The sequence below is a fragment of the Macaca thibetana genome, chromosome 20 (genome assembly GCF_024542745.1).
Source record: "Macaca thibetana thibetana isolate TM-01 chromosome 20, ASM2454274v1, whole genome shotgun sequence".
Classification (NCBI taxonomy): Eukaryota; Metazoa; Chordata; class Mammalia; order Primates; family Cercopithecidae; genus Macaca; species Macaca thibetana.
In genome coordinates, this window is record NC_065597.1 from 34,889,745 (window position 1) to 34,907,573 (window position 17,829).

The following is a 17,829-nucleotide window of genomic DNA, read 5'->3' on the forward strand; positions in this document are numbered from 1 at the left end:
TAATTGCTTAATATGTTTCCATGAATTCATTTATTTTTTACTTAAATATATCTAAGAATAAACTTTCTCTCTCAGTTGCCATAAATAGAGGCCAAAATACAATGACTATGAGAAAAAGACATTGAATTCTTGCCAGATGCTGTTGCCCGACAATGACCCCAAGCTTGAAGCCTGTTGTTGCATGTGAAGTAAAACTCAGTAGAAAAAGGGAGAGGGCTTCAAGAGCGCTAGAGAAACTCTAGCATCGACCTTTCCCTTGCTCTGATTTGAAAGCTTGAAAAGATAATGTCCTCACTGTAGTATTCCATGGCATTTGATGCTGCATCTGGGTACCCCAGAAAGAGTCCTCTATGTAGACTTTCCTTGATATGCATAAAATAACTCTGGATGGGTACCCAGCCTCTGAGATCATTGGCTGCCTCTGGGAGAAACAGGGTATCTGGGGGAAGGGGCGGAGCGGGGGGGACGTCTGTGGCATTTGAATTCTGAGTCATGTGAATGTGTTATCTTTCAAAAAATTACAACATACAGTACTTTACCTACAGCTGGGGCCAAGAACTGCCCTGCAGCAACTGTGACCAGATGGCCAAGTACTGCCTCCTCAGAGCCCCTAGGAAGGAGCCAGCTGCAGGGATGTGGGCAGGATGCTGTGCTCCAGGCAGGGCCAAGGAAACATGAGTTGGGATGGCCTTGCTCAGTCACCTCTCAGGAGGTCCTGCCCTAGTCCCAAGTTTGCACCTGCTCCAAGCCCAAAGCTGCCCAGAACAACGTGGGGAGCCGGACTGACCCTCACCGTTTCCCAAGGCTCAGAGACAGAAGCTGATTGCCCCTGGGCACCAGCCCTCAGGTTCGTACCCACAGGCCTTTGGAGCCCCCTCACTGAGTGAGCATGTACCATCTGCCCTGACAGGGTCGGGGCTGGAGGTGAGCCCTTTAGCCCAGGCCTCCGCAGCACCCCGTCTGCCGATCAGGCTGAAAGAACTTCATTACTGGGCTCTATTTCTCCAGAAACGTGAGGACTTCCTGGCGGCTATTATCTTCCTGGCTGTTGTTTTTCTTCCCTTCCTGGGGCCACAGAGGACAATGACCCAGGGTGCCCCTGACCAGGGTACTGGCGTTCAGGGTGGGAAACCCTTGGGATAATGGATTAAAAAAAACAAATAAAACTAAACCAAAAAAACAAGAGCCTATCCCTTTAAACTTAGAATCCTGCACCTTAGACTCTTAAAACTTAGCTTACTAATCATACTAATATCAGCTATATTTTTGAGATAATGCTTTTTTGCATTATCTCATTTAATTCTTTTTATTATTTTTTAGTCTTTTTAAAATTGTAGTAGAATTTTTAAAATACTGATAAATGAAAACTTACCACTTTAACCATTTTAAAGTGTACAATTCAGTGGCATTTAGTACATTCACGATGTTATGCGGCCATGAATTTAATTCCAGAACATTCTTATCACCCCAAAATAGAGCCCCACATCCAATAAACAGTCATTCCCCATCCTGCCCTCTCCCAGCTCCTGGCAACCACAAATGTGCTTTCTGTCTCTATGGATTTGCCTACTCTGAACATTCCACGTAAATAGAGTCACACAGTGTGTGATCTTTCGTTTCTGGGTTTGCTCTTTTCTCTTTCTTTCTTTCTTTCTTTCTTTTTTCTTTCTTTCTTTCTTTCTTTCTTTCTTTCTTTCTTTCTTTCTTTCTTTCTTTCTTTCTTTCTTTCTTTTCTCTTTCTTTCTTTCTTTTTCTTTCTTTCTTTCCTTCCTTCTTTCCTTCTTTCCTTCTTTTCTCTCTTTCTTTTACTTTTCCCTCCCTCCCTCTTTCTTTCTTTTTCCCTTCCCTTCCCTTCCCTTCCTTTCTTTCAACAGAGTCTTGCTCTGTCACCCAGGCTGAAGTGCAGTGGCATGATCTCGGCTCACTGCAACCTCCACCTCCCAGGTTCCAGCAACTCTCTTGCCTCAGCCTCCCGAGTAGCTGGGATTACAGGCACCCACCACCATGCCCAGCTAATTTTTGTATTTTTAGTAGAGGCAGGATTTTGCCATGTTGGCCAGGCTGGTCTTGACTCCTGACCTCAAGTGATCTACCTGCCTTGGCCTCCCAGAATGCTGGGATTACAGGCATGAGCCACTGCGCCTGGCATGTGTCCCTTAGAGGAATGTCTTCAAGGTTTGTCTGTGTCTAGGCTGTGTCCGTACTTCATTCCCTTATACACCTGTACCGCATTGTATTGGTCCCTTCACCCATCCGTGGGCGTCTGGGCTGTCTGCCATCTCATTCACTCTTCACAGCCACCCTCGGGGTACCTTGGTTGCCCTGCTTTATAGGTCAAACAATGAGGCAGAGAGAAGTGAAGCTACAAGCTCCAGGTCACATAGGGACAGAAAGCCAGGATTTGAGTTCAGGAAGTTGGGCTCAGAGCTGGTCCCAGCTTCTGAGAATACTGGAGTCAGAGGACAAGAGGCTTGGGGCACAGAAACTCACCCTCTCTCACAGGGGAGATAGCTCCTGGGGAAGGGGACCTCTGGGACAGGGAGGGGCAGGATAACCTGCACCCTCTCCTGCCTCTGTAATCATAACCTGCAAAACCTTGTCGTGGACGAGAATGTAAACCCTGTGTGAAATTTTAAGCAGACTTTGCTTTTTGGAAGAGTTTTAGATTTTCAGAGAAACTGAGCAAGGTTCCCATATACAACCCATACTCAGTTTCCATTACTATTATTATTATTATTATTGAGACAGGGTGTCACTCTGTTGCTCAGGCTGCAGTGCAGTGGCGTGATCCTGGCTTACTGCAGCCTCAACCTCTCAGCTCAAGCGATCCTCCTGTCTCAGTCTTCTGAGTAGCTGGGGCTACAGGTATGTGCCAGCACGCCTGGCTAATTTTTAAAAATTTTTTGTAGAGATGGGGCTCTCACTATGTTACCCAGGCTAGTCTTGAACTCCTGAGCTCAAGAGATCCTCCTGCTTCAGCCTCCCAAAGTGCTGGGATTACAGGCTTGAGCCACCACCCCGGCCTCATTATGAACATCTTGCATTCATATGGTATATTTGTTACAATTAATGAATCAATGTGGATACATTACTAAAATCCATGGTTATTCAGATGTCCTTAGCTTTTACCTAATATATTTTTCCTGTTCCAGGATCCCGTCAAGTATCCATCACATTTGGCAAGACACGGTGGCTCATGCCTGTAATCCCAGCACTTTGGGAGGCCAAGGCCGGTGGATTGCTTGAATCCAGGAGTTCAAGACCAGCCTGGGCAACATGGCGAAATATCGTCTCTAAAAAAAATACAAAAATTAGCTGGGCATGGTGGTGCATGCCTGTAGCCCCAGCTACTTGGAAGGCTGAGATGGATGGGAGGATCACTTGAGCCCCGGAGTTCAAGGCTGCAGTGAGCTGTGATTGTGCCACTGTACTGCAACCTGCATGACAAAGTGAGACTGTATCTCAAAAAAAAAAAAAAAAAAAAAAAAAAAAAAAAAAAAATTCACATTTAGTTGTCACATCTCCTTGTGGCTGTGACAGTTTCTCAGGCTTCTCTTGTTTCTGATGGTCTTGACAGGTTTGAGGAGCAGTGGTCATGTATATTGTAGGATGCCCTTCTGTTGGCATCTGTCTGATGTTTTTCTTTTCTTTTTTTCTTTTTTTTTTTTTTTCGAGACGGCGTCTCACTCTGTCACCCTGGCAGGAGTGCAATGGCGCGATCTCGGCTCACTGCAACCTCCGCCTCCCAAGTTCAAGTGGTTCTCCTGCCTCAGCCTCCCGAGTAGCTGGGATTACAGGTGCGTGCCACCCTGCCTGGCTAATTTTTGTATTTTTAGTAGAGACAGGATTTCACCATGTTGTCCAGGCTGGTCTCAAACTCTTGACTTGTGATCCACCCACCTTGGCCTCCCAAAGTGCTCGGATTACAAGCGTGAGCCACCACGCCTGGTCTGATGTTTCCCTTATACTGGCATTATGGGCTGTTGTGAAAAGGGTCACGGAGGTAAAGTGCCATTTCATCCCATCATATGCAGGATGCCTACTATCAACATAATTCATGACAGCTGATGTGACCTCGATCACCTGACTGAGGTCGTATTTGTCCAATTTCTCCACTGTGAAGTTAATTCTCCCTGCTCCCCCTTCCTGTGCTGTACTCTTTGGAAGAAGGTCACTAAGGCAGCCTGGAGTCGTGTGTGCCCTCCTGTAGGGTGGAGAATCTACAGAATTCATTTGGGATTCTTCTGCATGGAAGATTTGTCTCTTATTTCCCGTTTATTTTTATTTTTATTTATATATTTATTTTATTTATATATTTATTTATTTTGAGACAGGGTCTCACTCTGTTGCCCAGGCTGGAGTGTGGTGGCGAGATCACAGCTCACTGCAACCTCCGTCTCCCAGGCTCAAGCAATCCTCCCACTCCGGCCTCCCAAGTAACTGGAACTACAGGCATGCCCCACCATGCCCGGTTAATTTTTGTATTTTTGGTAGAGACATGGTTTCATCACATTGCCTAAGCTGGCCTTAGACTCCTGGACTCAAGTGATCTGCCCACCTTGGCCTCTCAAAGTGCGCTCCCATTTATTAACGTGAATGTATTCAATCATCTATGTTAGTATAGACTCATAGACACTTATTTTATACTTTGGGCTATAATTTGATGCTTACTTTATTTATTTTGTTGCTCAAGTTGCTCCATCTTTGGCTCCTGGGGGCTCTTTCAGTTGGTTCCTGCATCCCTTTGTCATATTCCTATCAAAGTGGGTTTTCCCCCTTTTTTGGTCCCCATGTGAACGTTTAAAGATAAAACACGAGCTTTTCAGTACATTTCCACCTTGCTGTGACAACCCAAACTGGGGCCAGGACTAGGGTAAGGCAAGTGCCTGACAAAATTTAAGGGGTGCCAGAAAAACTTAGTAGTCACCATTTAAAAATCAAAATTATGGACTGGGCATGGTGGCTCACTGTAATCCCAGCACTTTGGGAGACCAAGGCAGGTGGATCATTTGAGCCCAGGAATTTGAGACCAGCCACCAACATGGTGAAACCCTGTCTCCACTAAAAATACAAAAATAGCCAGGTGTGATGGCAGACACCTGTAATCCCAGCTACTCGGGAGGCTGAGGCAGGAGAATCACTTCAACCTGGGAAGTGGAGGTTGCAGTGAGCCGAGATTGCACCACTGAACTCTAGCCTGGACAGCAGAGTGATACTCTGTCTCAAAAAGAAAAAAACAATCAAAATTATGGACTCAAATGAATATTTGCACACCCATGTTCATAGCAGCATTTTTCATAGTAGCCAAAAGTGGAAGCAACGCAAGCGTCCATCAATGATGAGTGGATAAACAACACGTACTATATCCACACAACAGAATATTATTCATCCTTTAAAAGGAAGGGAATTCTGACACACGCTACAATGAGGATGAACCTTCAGGACATTATACCAAGTAAAATGAACCAGTTACAATAAGACAAATACTGTATGATTCCACTTATATGAGGTATCTAGAGTAGTCATATTTAAGAGCCAGAAAGTAGAATGGGCAGGGTGTGGTGGCTCAGACCTGTAATCTCAATGCTTTGGGAGGCTGAGGTGGGAGGATCGCTTGAGGCCAGGAATTTAAGTCTGGCTTGGGCCATGCAGCAAGACCCCATCTTTCCAAAAAATAAGTAAATTAGCAGAGTGTGGTGGCCTTGCCTATAGTCTCAGCTACTCAGGAGACTGAGGTGGAAAGATCCCTTGAGTCCAGGAGTTTGAGGCTACAATGAGCTGTGATTGCACCACTGCACTCCAGCATGGACAACAGAGGGACACTGTCTCTAATAATGATCATAATGGAATGAAGGTCCACCAGAGGCTGGAGGAAGAGAGAACAGGGAGTGAGTTCATATTTAATGGTAATAGAGTTTCAGTTTTTCAGGGTGAAAAGAGTTCTGGAGATGGGTTATATAATAATGTGAATGTATTAAATGCATAAAACTGTACACTTAGAATGACTAAAATGATCAATTTTATGTTATATATATTTTCCTATAATAAAAAAATCAAAATTAATGCAAAAGATCTATAATGGACAAAGTATCAGTATCTTAAGTAAACATTGAATCAGTATTACTAATTTTCTCATTTGCTTCCATGTCCAACAAGGCCTGTTGCAGCCCTGTTGCTGAGCCGGTTCCACATCAGAGCAGGGTGACAGCCCGCTGACCCCAAGTTCCTCCTCCATCCACTCAGTCATGCCAAAATCACGCCTTCAGAGGATAAGCCCAGAGAGAGGAATCTGTGGCAGAGCTGAACCCAGAACCCTGGTGGAAAAATTCCCACCCTAGGCGGGCGTGGTGGCTCACGCCTGTAATCCCAGCACTTTGGGAGGCTGAGGCAGGCAGCTCACTTGAGGCCAGGAGTTCCAGACCAGCCTGGCCAACGTGGCAAAACCCTGTCTCTACTAAAAATATAAAACTTAGCTGGGCTTGGTGCTGTGTGCTTGTAATCCCAGCTACTAGGGAGGCTGAGGTAGGAGAATGGCTTGAACTTGGGAGGTGGAGGTTGCAGTGAGCCAAGATCACACCATTGCACTCCAGCCTGGGTGACAGAGTGAGACTTGGTCTCAAAAAAAAAAAAAAAAAAAAAAGAAATAAAGAAAATAAAAATTCCCACCTTACCAATACAGGGATTCCATCCATCTAAGCTTGGCCATATGCATCAAGTATTTAATTAATAGCAAGAACTAGCTAATCAATTCCTCCCCTGACAGTAACTGTTGATGGTGAAGAAGGGAAGATGAATGTGGGGATTAGGTAGGAGGAAATGGGGTACTGTCAAGATGAAAATAAACTTAGGGCGAAGAGGCTGGGGCAAAAGACAGGCCCAACATTATGATTTGCCCCAGTGAGGGGACTTTGTGCCTCGTGATTTGGGGTGGCAGGGTTTCTACCCAGGCCTGATGGGAGCTCGGATTAAAAGCATCTGTGACCTGAGGAAGGCCATTGCTCTGTGGCCTGCTCCCCTAACTCTTTTGCAGAAAGTCCCAGGCTGAGATGGGGGATGGTTGTAATGACCCCTCCTAGAAATCCTGGCTCTGTCCTGCAGAGGTGGGGCCCAGGGATCAAGACGCCTCTAGGTTCAAGAGAGAGGCAGAATGAGGGGTCAGCCAGCTGGGGCAGGAAGGCTTCACTCTGGGCTGCAAGGAGAGACCTTTCGCCTTGACTGGAAGGACGTGAGGAGCCTGTGGCCTCCTGTTTGCTACCAAGGGCTGAGGGAGGGGCCGGGCATTCCTGCCATAGGTCAATGACCTGGAGAAATGCATGCTTGAGGACAGAGCTCAGCTCATTGTCCCAGCGCAAACCCTGGTGGGTTGTCAGGTTTGGAGCTTCTTAAGTTCCAAGAGGCAGTCTCATGCAGTTTGAGGAGGGCTGGAGAAGCCTGGTCTGCTCATGGGAGTCTATTGTTAAGTTTTCGGAATTTTGTGAGCCAGTTATTAAACACAGCTATTATTAAAAACAAAATTATAGGCTGGGCGTGATGGCTCACGTCTGTAATCCCAGCACTTTGGGAGGCCGAGATGGTGGATCACTTGAGGTCGGGAGTTCAAGACCAGCCTAGCCAATATGGCAAAACCCTGTGTCTACCAAGAATACAAAAAAATTAGTTGGGTATAGTGGCTCACACCTGTAATTCCAGCTACTCGTGAGGCTGAGGCATGAGAATTGCTTGAGCCCAGGAGGCAGAGGTTGCAAAGGGCTGAGATCATGCCATTGCACTCCAGCCTGGGCAACAGAGGGAGATTCTGTCTTAAAAAAATAATAAAATAAAATAGGCTGGGTGCCATGGCTCACGCTTGTAATCTCAGCACTTTGGGAGACCAAGGCGGGAAGATCGTTTGAGCCCAGAAGTTGGAGATCAGCCTGGGGAACATAGGGAGACCCTGGTCTGTGCAAAAAATAAAAACAAAATTAACCGGGCATGGTGGCACATCCCTGTGGTCTCAGTTACTTAGGAAGCTGAGGTGAACAAAGTTAACACTCAAAACTCATCACTTGTGAATTACTTTGCTACAATGTATTATTATTTATTTATTTATTTATTTATTTATTTATTTATTTATTTTTATTGGGCAGCCTCCTGAGTCAAAGTAGGCTCAGAGACTTGCCAGCATACTATTATTGATGCTCTGTGGTTATTGATATTGACTGGATCTGTATAGTGGAAATGGCTATACTATGGAATTGTGTGCTACTGTGTATTTCTTACCAATTCTGCATTCAGTGGCATCACATTCGTAGCTTCAAGTTGGCTATGGTGGGAGGTAAATATGTGTGGTATAAATTGGCAAAGAAATTGGCAAAGGCTACAGATTGGGATTCCTGCCTGGACCCCGGAAAGAGCTGGTTGTTAAACTTTTACCAGCACACCACTGAGTCGGAGTCTAGAAAGCAGGCTTTGTCCAGGTTCTGCCCTGCTAGCTCAACTGGCTCTCAAAGCTTTGCTCCACCAACCGGCCTATGGCTTCTTCCACTCACCAATTCTCCCTTTTGCCTTCTAAGGCCACCTCTTCCAGGAAGTTTCCCCTGATTTCTTTGCCTGGACTTCTAAAATTATTTCATTGCTAGGCGTGGTGGCTCACACCTGTAATCCCAGCACTTTGGGAGCACGAGGTGGGCAGATCACTTGAGGTCAGGAGTTAGAGACCAGCCTGGTCAACATGGCGAAACCCCGTCTCTACTACAAATACAAAGATTAGCTGGACGTGGTAGCTCGCGCCTGAAATCGCAGCTACTTGGGTGGCTGAGGCAGGAGAATCACTCTGCCAGGAGGCAGAGGTTGCAGTGAGCTGAGATCATGCCATTGCACTCCAGTCTGGATGACAGAGCGAAACTCCAGCTCAAAATAAATAAATAAATTAATTAGTTCTTTCTTACCTCTTCTGTCCATATGCATATGCATACAGAATAATCTCCACATCTCAAAATTCCTAACTTAATCACACCTGCAAAATCCTTTTTCCCCCACATATAAGATAACATTCCCCAGGTTCCAAGGATTAGGATGGAGCTATGTTTTAGGGGAGGGAGAGTGAAGCCATTATTCTGCCTACCACAGGAGTGTAATATGATCCCATTTCTATAACGCAGATAAAGACGACAAAACTCCAGACTTTGATTACATGTAGACAGGCCTGTAGAGGATTACTTGGAAGGACATGTACTAAATTGTGAACTTGGCCACCTGGGCAGGATAACTCCTCCTGAGACCCAGGAACTGCCTACTTCCTTCACATTTGGGCACAGGCAAAAAGTAACCCACTGTGTCTGGAGGTCTCTAAACAAAGAGCAAAGGCCGGGCACCATGGGTCACGCCTCTAATCCCAGCGCTTTGCGAGGCTGAGGTAGAAGGACTGCTTGAGCCCTGGAGTTCGAGATGAGCCCTGGGCAACATAGTGAGACCCTGTCTCTACACAAATTTTTTTTTTTTTTTTTTTTTTTTTTTTTTTTTTTGAGACGGAGTCTCTCTCTGTCGCCCAGGCTTGGAGTGCAGTGGTGCCATCTCAGCTCACTGCAAGCTCCGCCTCCCGGATTCACGCCATTCTCCTGCCTCAGCCTCCCGAGTAGCTGGGACTACAGGCCCCTGCCACCATGCCCGGCTAATTTTTTGTATTTTTAGTAGAGATGGGGTTTCACCGTGTTAGCCAAGATGGTCTCAATCTCCTGACCTCATGATCCGCCCACCTCGGCCTCCCAAAGTGCTGGGATTACACGCGTGAGCCACCACACCTGGCCACAAAAATTTTTAAAAATTAGCCAGGTGTGATGGTGCATGCCTGTAGTCCTAGCTACTCAGAGTAAGAAGGTCTTAGGTGGGAGGATCACTTGAGCCCAAGAGGTCAAGGCTGAGAGGCTATAGTGAGTCATAATTGTGCCACTGCACTCCAGCCTTGGTTACAAAATGAGATCCTGTCTCAAAAAAAAAAAGAGAAAAAGAAGAAAGGAAAGAAGGAGAGAAAAAAGAAAGGAAAGAAAAGAAAGAAGAAAGAAAAAGAGAGAAAGAGAGGAGAAAAAGAAAGCAAGAAAGGAAATGGAAGGAAGGAAGGAAGGAAGGAAGGAAGGAAGGAAGGAAGGAAGGAAGGGAGAAAGAGAGAGAGGCTGAGCATGGTGGCTCACACCTGTAATCCAAGCACTTTGGGAGGCCGAGGGGGGTGGATCACCTGAGGTCAGGCATTTGAGACCAGTCTGACCAACATGGTGAAACCCCATCTCTACTAAAATACAAAAATTAGCTGGATGTGGTGGTGGGCACCTGTAATCTCAGCTACTTGGGAGGCTGAGGCAGGAGAATCACTTGAACCCAGGAGACAGAGGTTGCAACGAGCTGAGATCTTGCCATTGCACTCCAGCCTGGGCAACAAGAGTGAAAGTTCATTGAAAGAGAGAGAGAGAGAGACAGAGAGAGAGAAAGAAAGAGAGAAGGAAGAGGAGGGAAGGAAGGAAGGAAGGAAGGAAGGAAGGAAGGAAGGAAGGAAGGAAGGAAGGAAGGAAAGAAGGAAGTTAGGAAAGAAGGAAGGAAGGAAAGAAGGAGGGAGGGAAGGAGGGAGAGGGAAGGAAAGAAAGAAGGAAGGAAGGAAGGAAGGAAAGAAGGAAGCTAGCTACTGGCTGGGTGTGGTGGCTTACACCTGTAATCCCAGCACTTTGGGAGGCTGAGGTGGGTGGATCACTTAAGGTCAGGAGTTTGAGACCAGCCTGGCCAACATGGTGAAACCTTGTCTCTACTAAAAATACAAAAATTAGCTGGGCATGGTGGTGGGCACCTGTATCCCAGCTACTCGGGTGGCTGAGGCATGAGAATCGCTTGAACCCGGGAGGTGGAGTTTGCAGTGAGCTGAGATTGTGCCACTGCACTCCAGCATGGGTGACAGTGTGAGACTCCATCTCAAAAAAAAAGAAAAAGAAAAGAAAAAGAAAAAAAAGCGAGCTGCTGAATGAGACCAAGCTCCATGTGTGATGCCAGTTTGGGTCACTCACTGGCTGCGCGACTTGGGTGAGAGAACCTCAGTATCTTCAAGCGTACAGTGGGGTGAGTCGTCCTCATCTCCCAGGGCAGCTGTAGAATCAGATGCTTGATGGCACGGCCCGTGCTCCTTGCAGCACCTGGCCCGCAGTCAGCTGCTTTCTCATTATGGCTTAGCAGCCTCCTCTCTGGGTGGGGGAAACTGCTGCCCACTCACATGGCCCACTCTGACAAGGCCTTGGTCCTCCCAGGCTGGCAGAGGAGGGAGCCACCCATCACCCAAAGGCGAGTTCCTGGGACAGTGCCTGGCACACAGCAGGACTTCACTAAGTGCTTGTGGAGAGAAGGGATGTGTGGAGGATCGAGGATTGCAGCTAATCACCACTGCCACCGTCAGGCTGGTCTTGGGGTGCTCCTCCCTGTTCGTGCTGGCAGGAGGCAGGTGGTGGCCCGGGATGTGAGGACATCTGAGCAGAAGGGCTCCAGGGTCCAGCTGCCCCTCCCGTGGCCACCTTATAACCTCAGAGGGCCCACTCCCCACAAGCCAGGGAGGCGCCTGGGGATTAGTGTTATTCTGAACAGGCTTAGAGCTGAGAGCAGAGGAGACAGCCAGCCACATAGCACCCCCAAAAGGACCCAAAGTCAGAGCCACCGAGCCCAGGCTGCAGAAGAGCCCGAAGTATCTAGGTCAGCCCTGCCACCAGAGGCCCAGTCACCAACACCTCAGGATCCAGGCCATTTGAGCCAGGAGTACCCGTTTTCCCAGGACCCCATGAGACCATCCACGGTTGGCCATGGGTCCCAACCGCCCCTCCAACAACAGGTCCACTTTCTGAGCTTCGGGCCTTCCAGAAGGCCTCAGCCAGGGGCTACTGTCTAGTCTAGCAGAGGCCTGCAGGAGGTCAGGGAAGGTGGGGAAGGGGCAGAGAAGGATGCCAGATGGCCTCCAGTGTCAGGCTCAAGGCAGACCTGCCTGACCCAGTGCAGAGCTGAGAAGATCCTGAGGCTGCCTGGGAGAACAAGCCCACAGCCGACCAGAAGATGCAGCCCCTGCCCAGCCGTCCTCTGCCCTCTGGTGGCTAGTGACCCTCCAGCCCCAAGTTTCCTGCACAGCTCAGCCCTACTGGGTAATGCTGATGGTTGGGGAGGAGGAGGCATTTCTACACACATGCTATGTCACTGTTAACAGCAGTGACTCAAGATGTGCACACATCTAATACACCCACACCCACATGCCTGCCCAGCTAGATCAATGCACATGCACATGCAGACAGCCTTTTTTCTTTTTTTTTGAGACGGAGTCTCGCTCTGTTGCCCAGGCTGGAGTGCAATGGTGCAATCTGGGCTCACTGCAACCTCTGCCTCCCGGGTTCAAGCGATTCTCCTGCCTCAGCCTCCCGAATAGCTGGGATTACGGGCACCTGCCATCATGCCCTGCTAATTTTTGGTATTTTTAGTAGAGATAGGGTTTCACCATCTTGGCCAGTCTGGTCTCGAACTTCAGACCTTGTGATCCCCCCGCCTCAGCCTCCCAAAGTGTTGGGATTACAGGCGTGAGCCACCGCACCTGGCCGCAGAGAGCCTTATGAGCACGTGTGCACAGATAAGTGTGCACGGATACGCAAACACCACGTACACACAAGCACCCAGCTACACCTGCTTGTGAGACACACACAGGTACACCTGTATGCCCACAGCGCCTACTCCAAATACACACACTCAAACATCTTGGTATGCACCTCATTTTTAAAAAGACATTTTCATGGACTATACATTCACAAAGCTTTTAGCATTCAGTGTTTCCTGCAACCTTAATCCTTCAGGAACCACGGTCATGATGCTGTCTTTTCTGTATCTGCCCTAGACTGTTATTTACTTAACCTTTTAAACGGACTAGCTTTTTTACTTATGTGGATTTTAAAGCGGAGCTTTATATCCCCACTTTAAATGGAAAAATACATTTATCTAATACATTGAAAAATAGCATGCTATTATAATCAAGTGTTTTTGGCTTTGCACAGTAGCTCATGCCTGTAATCCCCGCTACTTTGGGAGGCCAAGGCGGGTGGATCGCTTGACGTCAGGAATTCGAGACCAGTCTGGTCAACACAGTAAAATCCTGTCTCTACTAAAAATACAAAAATTAACTAGATGTTGTGGTGGTTGCCTGTAGTCCCAGCTACTCAGAAGGCTGAGGCAGGAGAATTACTTTGACCTGGGAGCCAGAGGCTGCAGTGGGCCAAGATTGCACCACTGCACTCCAGCCTGGGCAACAGAGGGAGACTCCATCTCAAAAAAAAAAAAAAAGAAAGAAAAAAAAGAAAAGAAAAGAAAAAGAAGAAAAAAAGTGTTCTTCCACCTAGAATGGTTTTGCACACCCGTCCCTGGGTCCCGTGTGCCACTCTGGGAAAGCGCTCCACTATTTCACTCCAGCCTCGTGACGCCTGTGCGGTAGGCAGAGCAGGTTTTATATGTCACAGGGTCTGTTATGATGAGGAAGTGAAGTGAGAATTCAGTGGGGTGATATGGCTTCCTCCAGGCCCCACGGCTGCATCTCACACCAGCTCTCCTGCCCCACATCTGGTGCCCTTCCCTGCGGACAACCCCTCTGGCCTCCTCCCTACAAATCGCCTCCCCCTTCAGTCTAACACCAGCAAGAAGGTTGTCATCAGAAGAGACCACCGGCCTTCCCTGAGGCGTATCATCCAGTAGCACCTCAAGGTGGTGCCTCCCAGCCTGCAGGGCCACCGCTTACCCTCCCAGGGCTCTGTGCAGCCCTCCCTGGCCCCGCATACTCCACCCTGCCCTCTGTCATCAGCCGTCCAGTGCTTATTCCCCCACCCACTTCTTGGAACGTTCCCTCCACCTTCATGCTCTAACCTGGGGTCTGCTGCCTTTCCTGCAAGCCTCAGTGGGGCTGCTCTTCCTCCCACACATCTCCTCGCTCTTCCCTCATAAAACTCCAGCTCCTTGAAGTACACAACATCATAATCTGCTGCCCCCGCCCCATGGTGCTGCGGTGGCTCCCAGCCCATCTCGACCACATCCCGTTTCTTACTGCGGGTCTCCGGCCCTACATGCTCTGGCTCCACTTCTGGGCCTCATCTCCGCAGCTCCTCTGGGCTCGGCTTCAGACACCTGCCACTGCGCAGGACACACACATACAGGACACACGTATCCACTCCTGCCCCAGGGCCTTTGTCCTTGCAGTTCTTTCTGCTTAGGAGGCTCTTCCTCCAATCTTTGCTTGGTTTGCTCCAGCTCATCATTCAGGTGTCACCTCCTCGGAGGCCCTCCCCGACCACTGTCTAACCACTCATCCTCCTGGTGTCGAAATCACCGCACTCCAAAATGTCCCCTGCCGCGTTATCCCCTCTCCTTTCCATGCTTTTTATCCTAGCACTTGTCATTTTATGTCCACTTGTTTCTTTGTAGTCTCTGTTGACACCCGCCAGGGTGTAGAGCCCAAGAGGACGGGGATCACCTGCAGCAAGTGGGCCCTGCAACAAGTGGGCACTCATGTGCTCTCCAGCCAGCTGTGTGCACACAGATTCGCAGCCTATCCAAGTATAGGCACCTACACACTCAGGCACACAGATTCCTATGTACACAACGGGCATCACAGAGTCCAACTCTGCAGCTGGGTCAGTGGTGCTGTCGCACCTCACCCTCCGGGTCCTCACACCATTTAAATCTCATCATTTCCACCCTGGAGACATCCTTCCAGATGAAGCCTGCTTCTTCCTGCTAACCTGTCTGGCCTGCTTCCTGGAGTGGGAAAGCTTTAGGAGGCACAGAGCGAAGCTTCGGGCCCTCCCCAAGACCACCCCCACCTGCCTTTGCTCTCAGGCAGAGCCACGCGGAGGGGCCCCTGCCTGAACAAATGACACAGCCTGTCTGGAAGCAATTCCCACCCCCACTGGCCAATACACTACACAGGGATAAGGAACTGGACCTCACAACCTCCAGAGTCGGCCCCTGTGTCAGTTAGGGTTCCTCCAGAGAAACAGATCCAATAGCGTGTTCATTAACTCACTTCTAGAAATTGTCCTACACGATTGTGGGAGCTGGCTAGGCGCGTCTGAAGCTGTAGGGTAGGATGGTGGGCTGGAAACTCAGGTGGAAGCTGAGGCTGCAGGCCATAGACTTAATTGCTCTGTACTTGGGGAAACCTGAGTTTTGCAATTAAGGTCTTTCGGATAATTAGATGAGGCCCACACAGGTTTATCACATCTGCAAAATACCTTCATAGTAATACCTAGATTCACGGGGGTTTTGTTTTCTGTTTTCTGTTTTTTGAGATGGAGTCTCACTCTGTTGCCCAAGCTGGAGTGCAGTGGCATGATCTCTGCTCACTGCAGTGTCCACTCCCAGGTTCAAGTGATTCTCCTGCCTCAGCCTCCCAGGTAGCTGGGACTACAGGCGCACACCACCATGCCAGGCTAATTTTTGTATTTTTGATAGAGATGGGTAGAGATTTTCACCATGTTTACCAGGCTAGTCTCAAACTCCTGACCTCAGGTGATCCGCCTGCCTCAGCCTCCCAAAGTACTGGGATTACAGGTGTGAGCCACCAAGCCTGGCCTAGATTCATGTTTGATTACATAACTGGGCCTAGCCAAGTTTGCACATCAAACTAATCATCACAGTACTCTCTTTGTCAACCTGGCACCTGTATGCATCTCCTTAAACCACACTTAATCTCCAGATAAAGACAGTAACAAAGCTATACTTCCACCTAACATGACTCAACCGTCCTGCATACAACAGAAAACATGCCAATCCTTTCCCCAGAGAGGCTGCAACATTGTTGGGTGTTGTTTACTCTTCTGCTTGACATCCTGTCACTTCAATGCTGTGATGATCCATCTCATGTTAGGTGATAAGGGAATGAGAGAGGAAAGAAAACAAAAGTTTTTTTTTTTTTTTTTTTTTTGAGACGGAGTCTTGCTCTGTCACCCAGGCTGGAGTGCAGTGGTATGATCTCGGCTCACTGCAACCTCCGCCTCCCGGATTCAAGCAATTCTCCTGCTTCAGCCTCTCAAGCAGATGGGATTACAGGTGCCTGACACCATGCCCAGCTAATTTTTGTATTTTTAGTAGAGATGGGAGTTCACCCTGTTGGCCAGGCTGGTCTTGAACTCCTGACCTTGTGATCCACCTGCTTCATCCTCCCAAAGTGCTTGGGTTACAGGCGTGAGCCACCACGCCTGGCCTAAAGATTTGTTTTATAGCTATAATATGTATTATATATCATAGCATACAAGTTTGTATATGAATATACAAATATAGTAATAGCAAAATAAGGAACAGTGTAGGCCACCTACCTTTTGGTCCATGTTTCAGCCAACCAACCAACCAACCAACCAACCAACCAACCAAGTTAGAGCCCTTTCTAACCCCTCATGCTAAAGCACTGAGTTCAGAATCTCTGCTTAGTGGGCCCATATCGTTAAGTTCAGCCAGATTCAACACTATGGTCCTTCCATGATCTCACACCCTTAAAATCTATTCCTATACATATCTCTTGGATTTGTCTGTATAAATTGGAAAAATCATGCAGTTCTTTTGGCGTGTAGCACACTTCTTCATGGCTCACGGTCTGTACCTTTCTCTCGGGGGCCTGGTGGGACTTGAGTCTAGTTACAGATCCAGGAAAGAGGGGAGGGCATAGGATCTAAGAAGAATCATAAGTGCCCTGCAAGGCAGCTACCTCGGGGAAGGCCATATGGTTTCCCAAAGGGTTAAGAAATTGTGATGAGGTCAGGCGCATGGCTCACACCTTTAATCCCAGCACTTTGGGAGGCTGTGGGTGAATCTCTTGAGGTCAGGAGTTCGAGACCAACCTGGCTATTGGGGTGAAACCCTGTCTCTACTAAAAATACAAAAAAATTAGCTGGATTTGGTGGTACGTGCCTATAGTTCCAGCTACTCGGGAGGCTGAGGCAGGAGAATTGCTTGAACCCAGGAGACGGAGGCTGCAGTGAGCCGAGATTGCACCTCTGTACTCCAGCCTAGGCAACAGCACAAGACTCCAACTCAAAAAAAAAAAAAGAAAAAAAGAAAGAAAAAGAAAGTGTGATGATTACGACAGTAGGGAAATAACACCCTCACACTTGCTGTGAATCTGTGTCCACACAGCTGGACCCAGGGAGGGGTAGATGGGCTGTTTCTGCTGGCAAGGAGCATAACAGAATTTAGGGATTCAATGTCCCCAGCTTTACTGGAATCTTCCTTTATGTTCCCATTCCAATTTTCAAGTTGCCCTCACTTTAACTGAAGACGTCCTGCAAGGTTGGAATTCGGGAATTTGATCTGCGACATAATTCAGCCACATGCAAGATGAGACTTTGGGTTTCCTTTTCACAAGTCTTAGCCCTGGCCAGGCAGGATGGCTCACAACTGTAATCCCAGCACTTTGGGAGGTTGAGGCAGGCAGATCACTTGAGCTCAGAAATCTCAGCCCTGCAGCTACAGGAGATAAAGGTCTCTTCTAAGGAAGTCACCATGCCCAGCTAATTTTTTTGTATTTTTAGTAGAGACAGGGTTTCACCCCAATAGCCAGGTTGGTCTCGAACTCCTGACCTCAAGAGATTCACCCACCTTGGCCTCCCAAAGTGCTGGGATTAAAGGTGTGAGCCACGTGCCTGACCTCATCACAATTTCTTAACCCTTTGAGAAAAGTATGGCCTTTGGAAGTATGGCCTTCCCTGAGGTAGCTGCCTTGCAGGGCACTTTGGATTTTTCTTAGATCCTATGCCCTCCCCTCTTTTCGGGACCTGTAACTAGACTCAAGTCCCACCAGGCCCCAGAGAGAAA

The 17,829-nt window shown here is 48.1% G+C and overlaps 1 protein-coding gene across 2 annotated transcripts in view; it reads left to right on the forward strand.

Annotated features, from left to right (window-relative positions):
• LOC126943899 (metallothionein-1E-like) overlaps window positions 1–17,829 on the forward strand; it is a 374,938-nt gene that overhangs the window by 64,761 nt on the left and 292,348 nt on the right. The gene's annotated exons all lie outside the window — the stretch shown is intronic.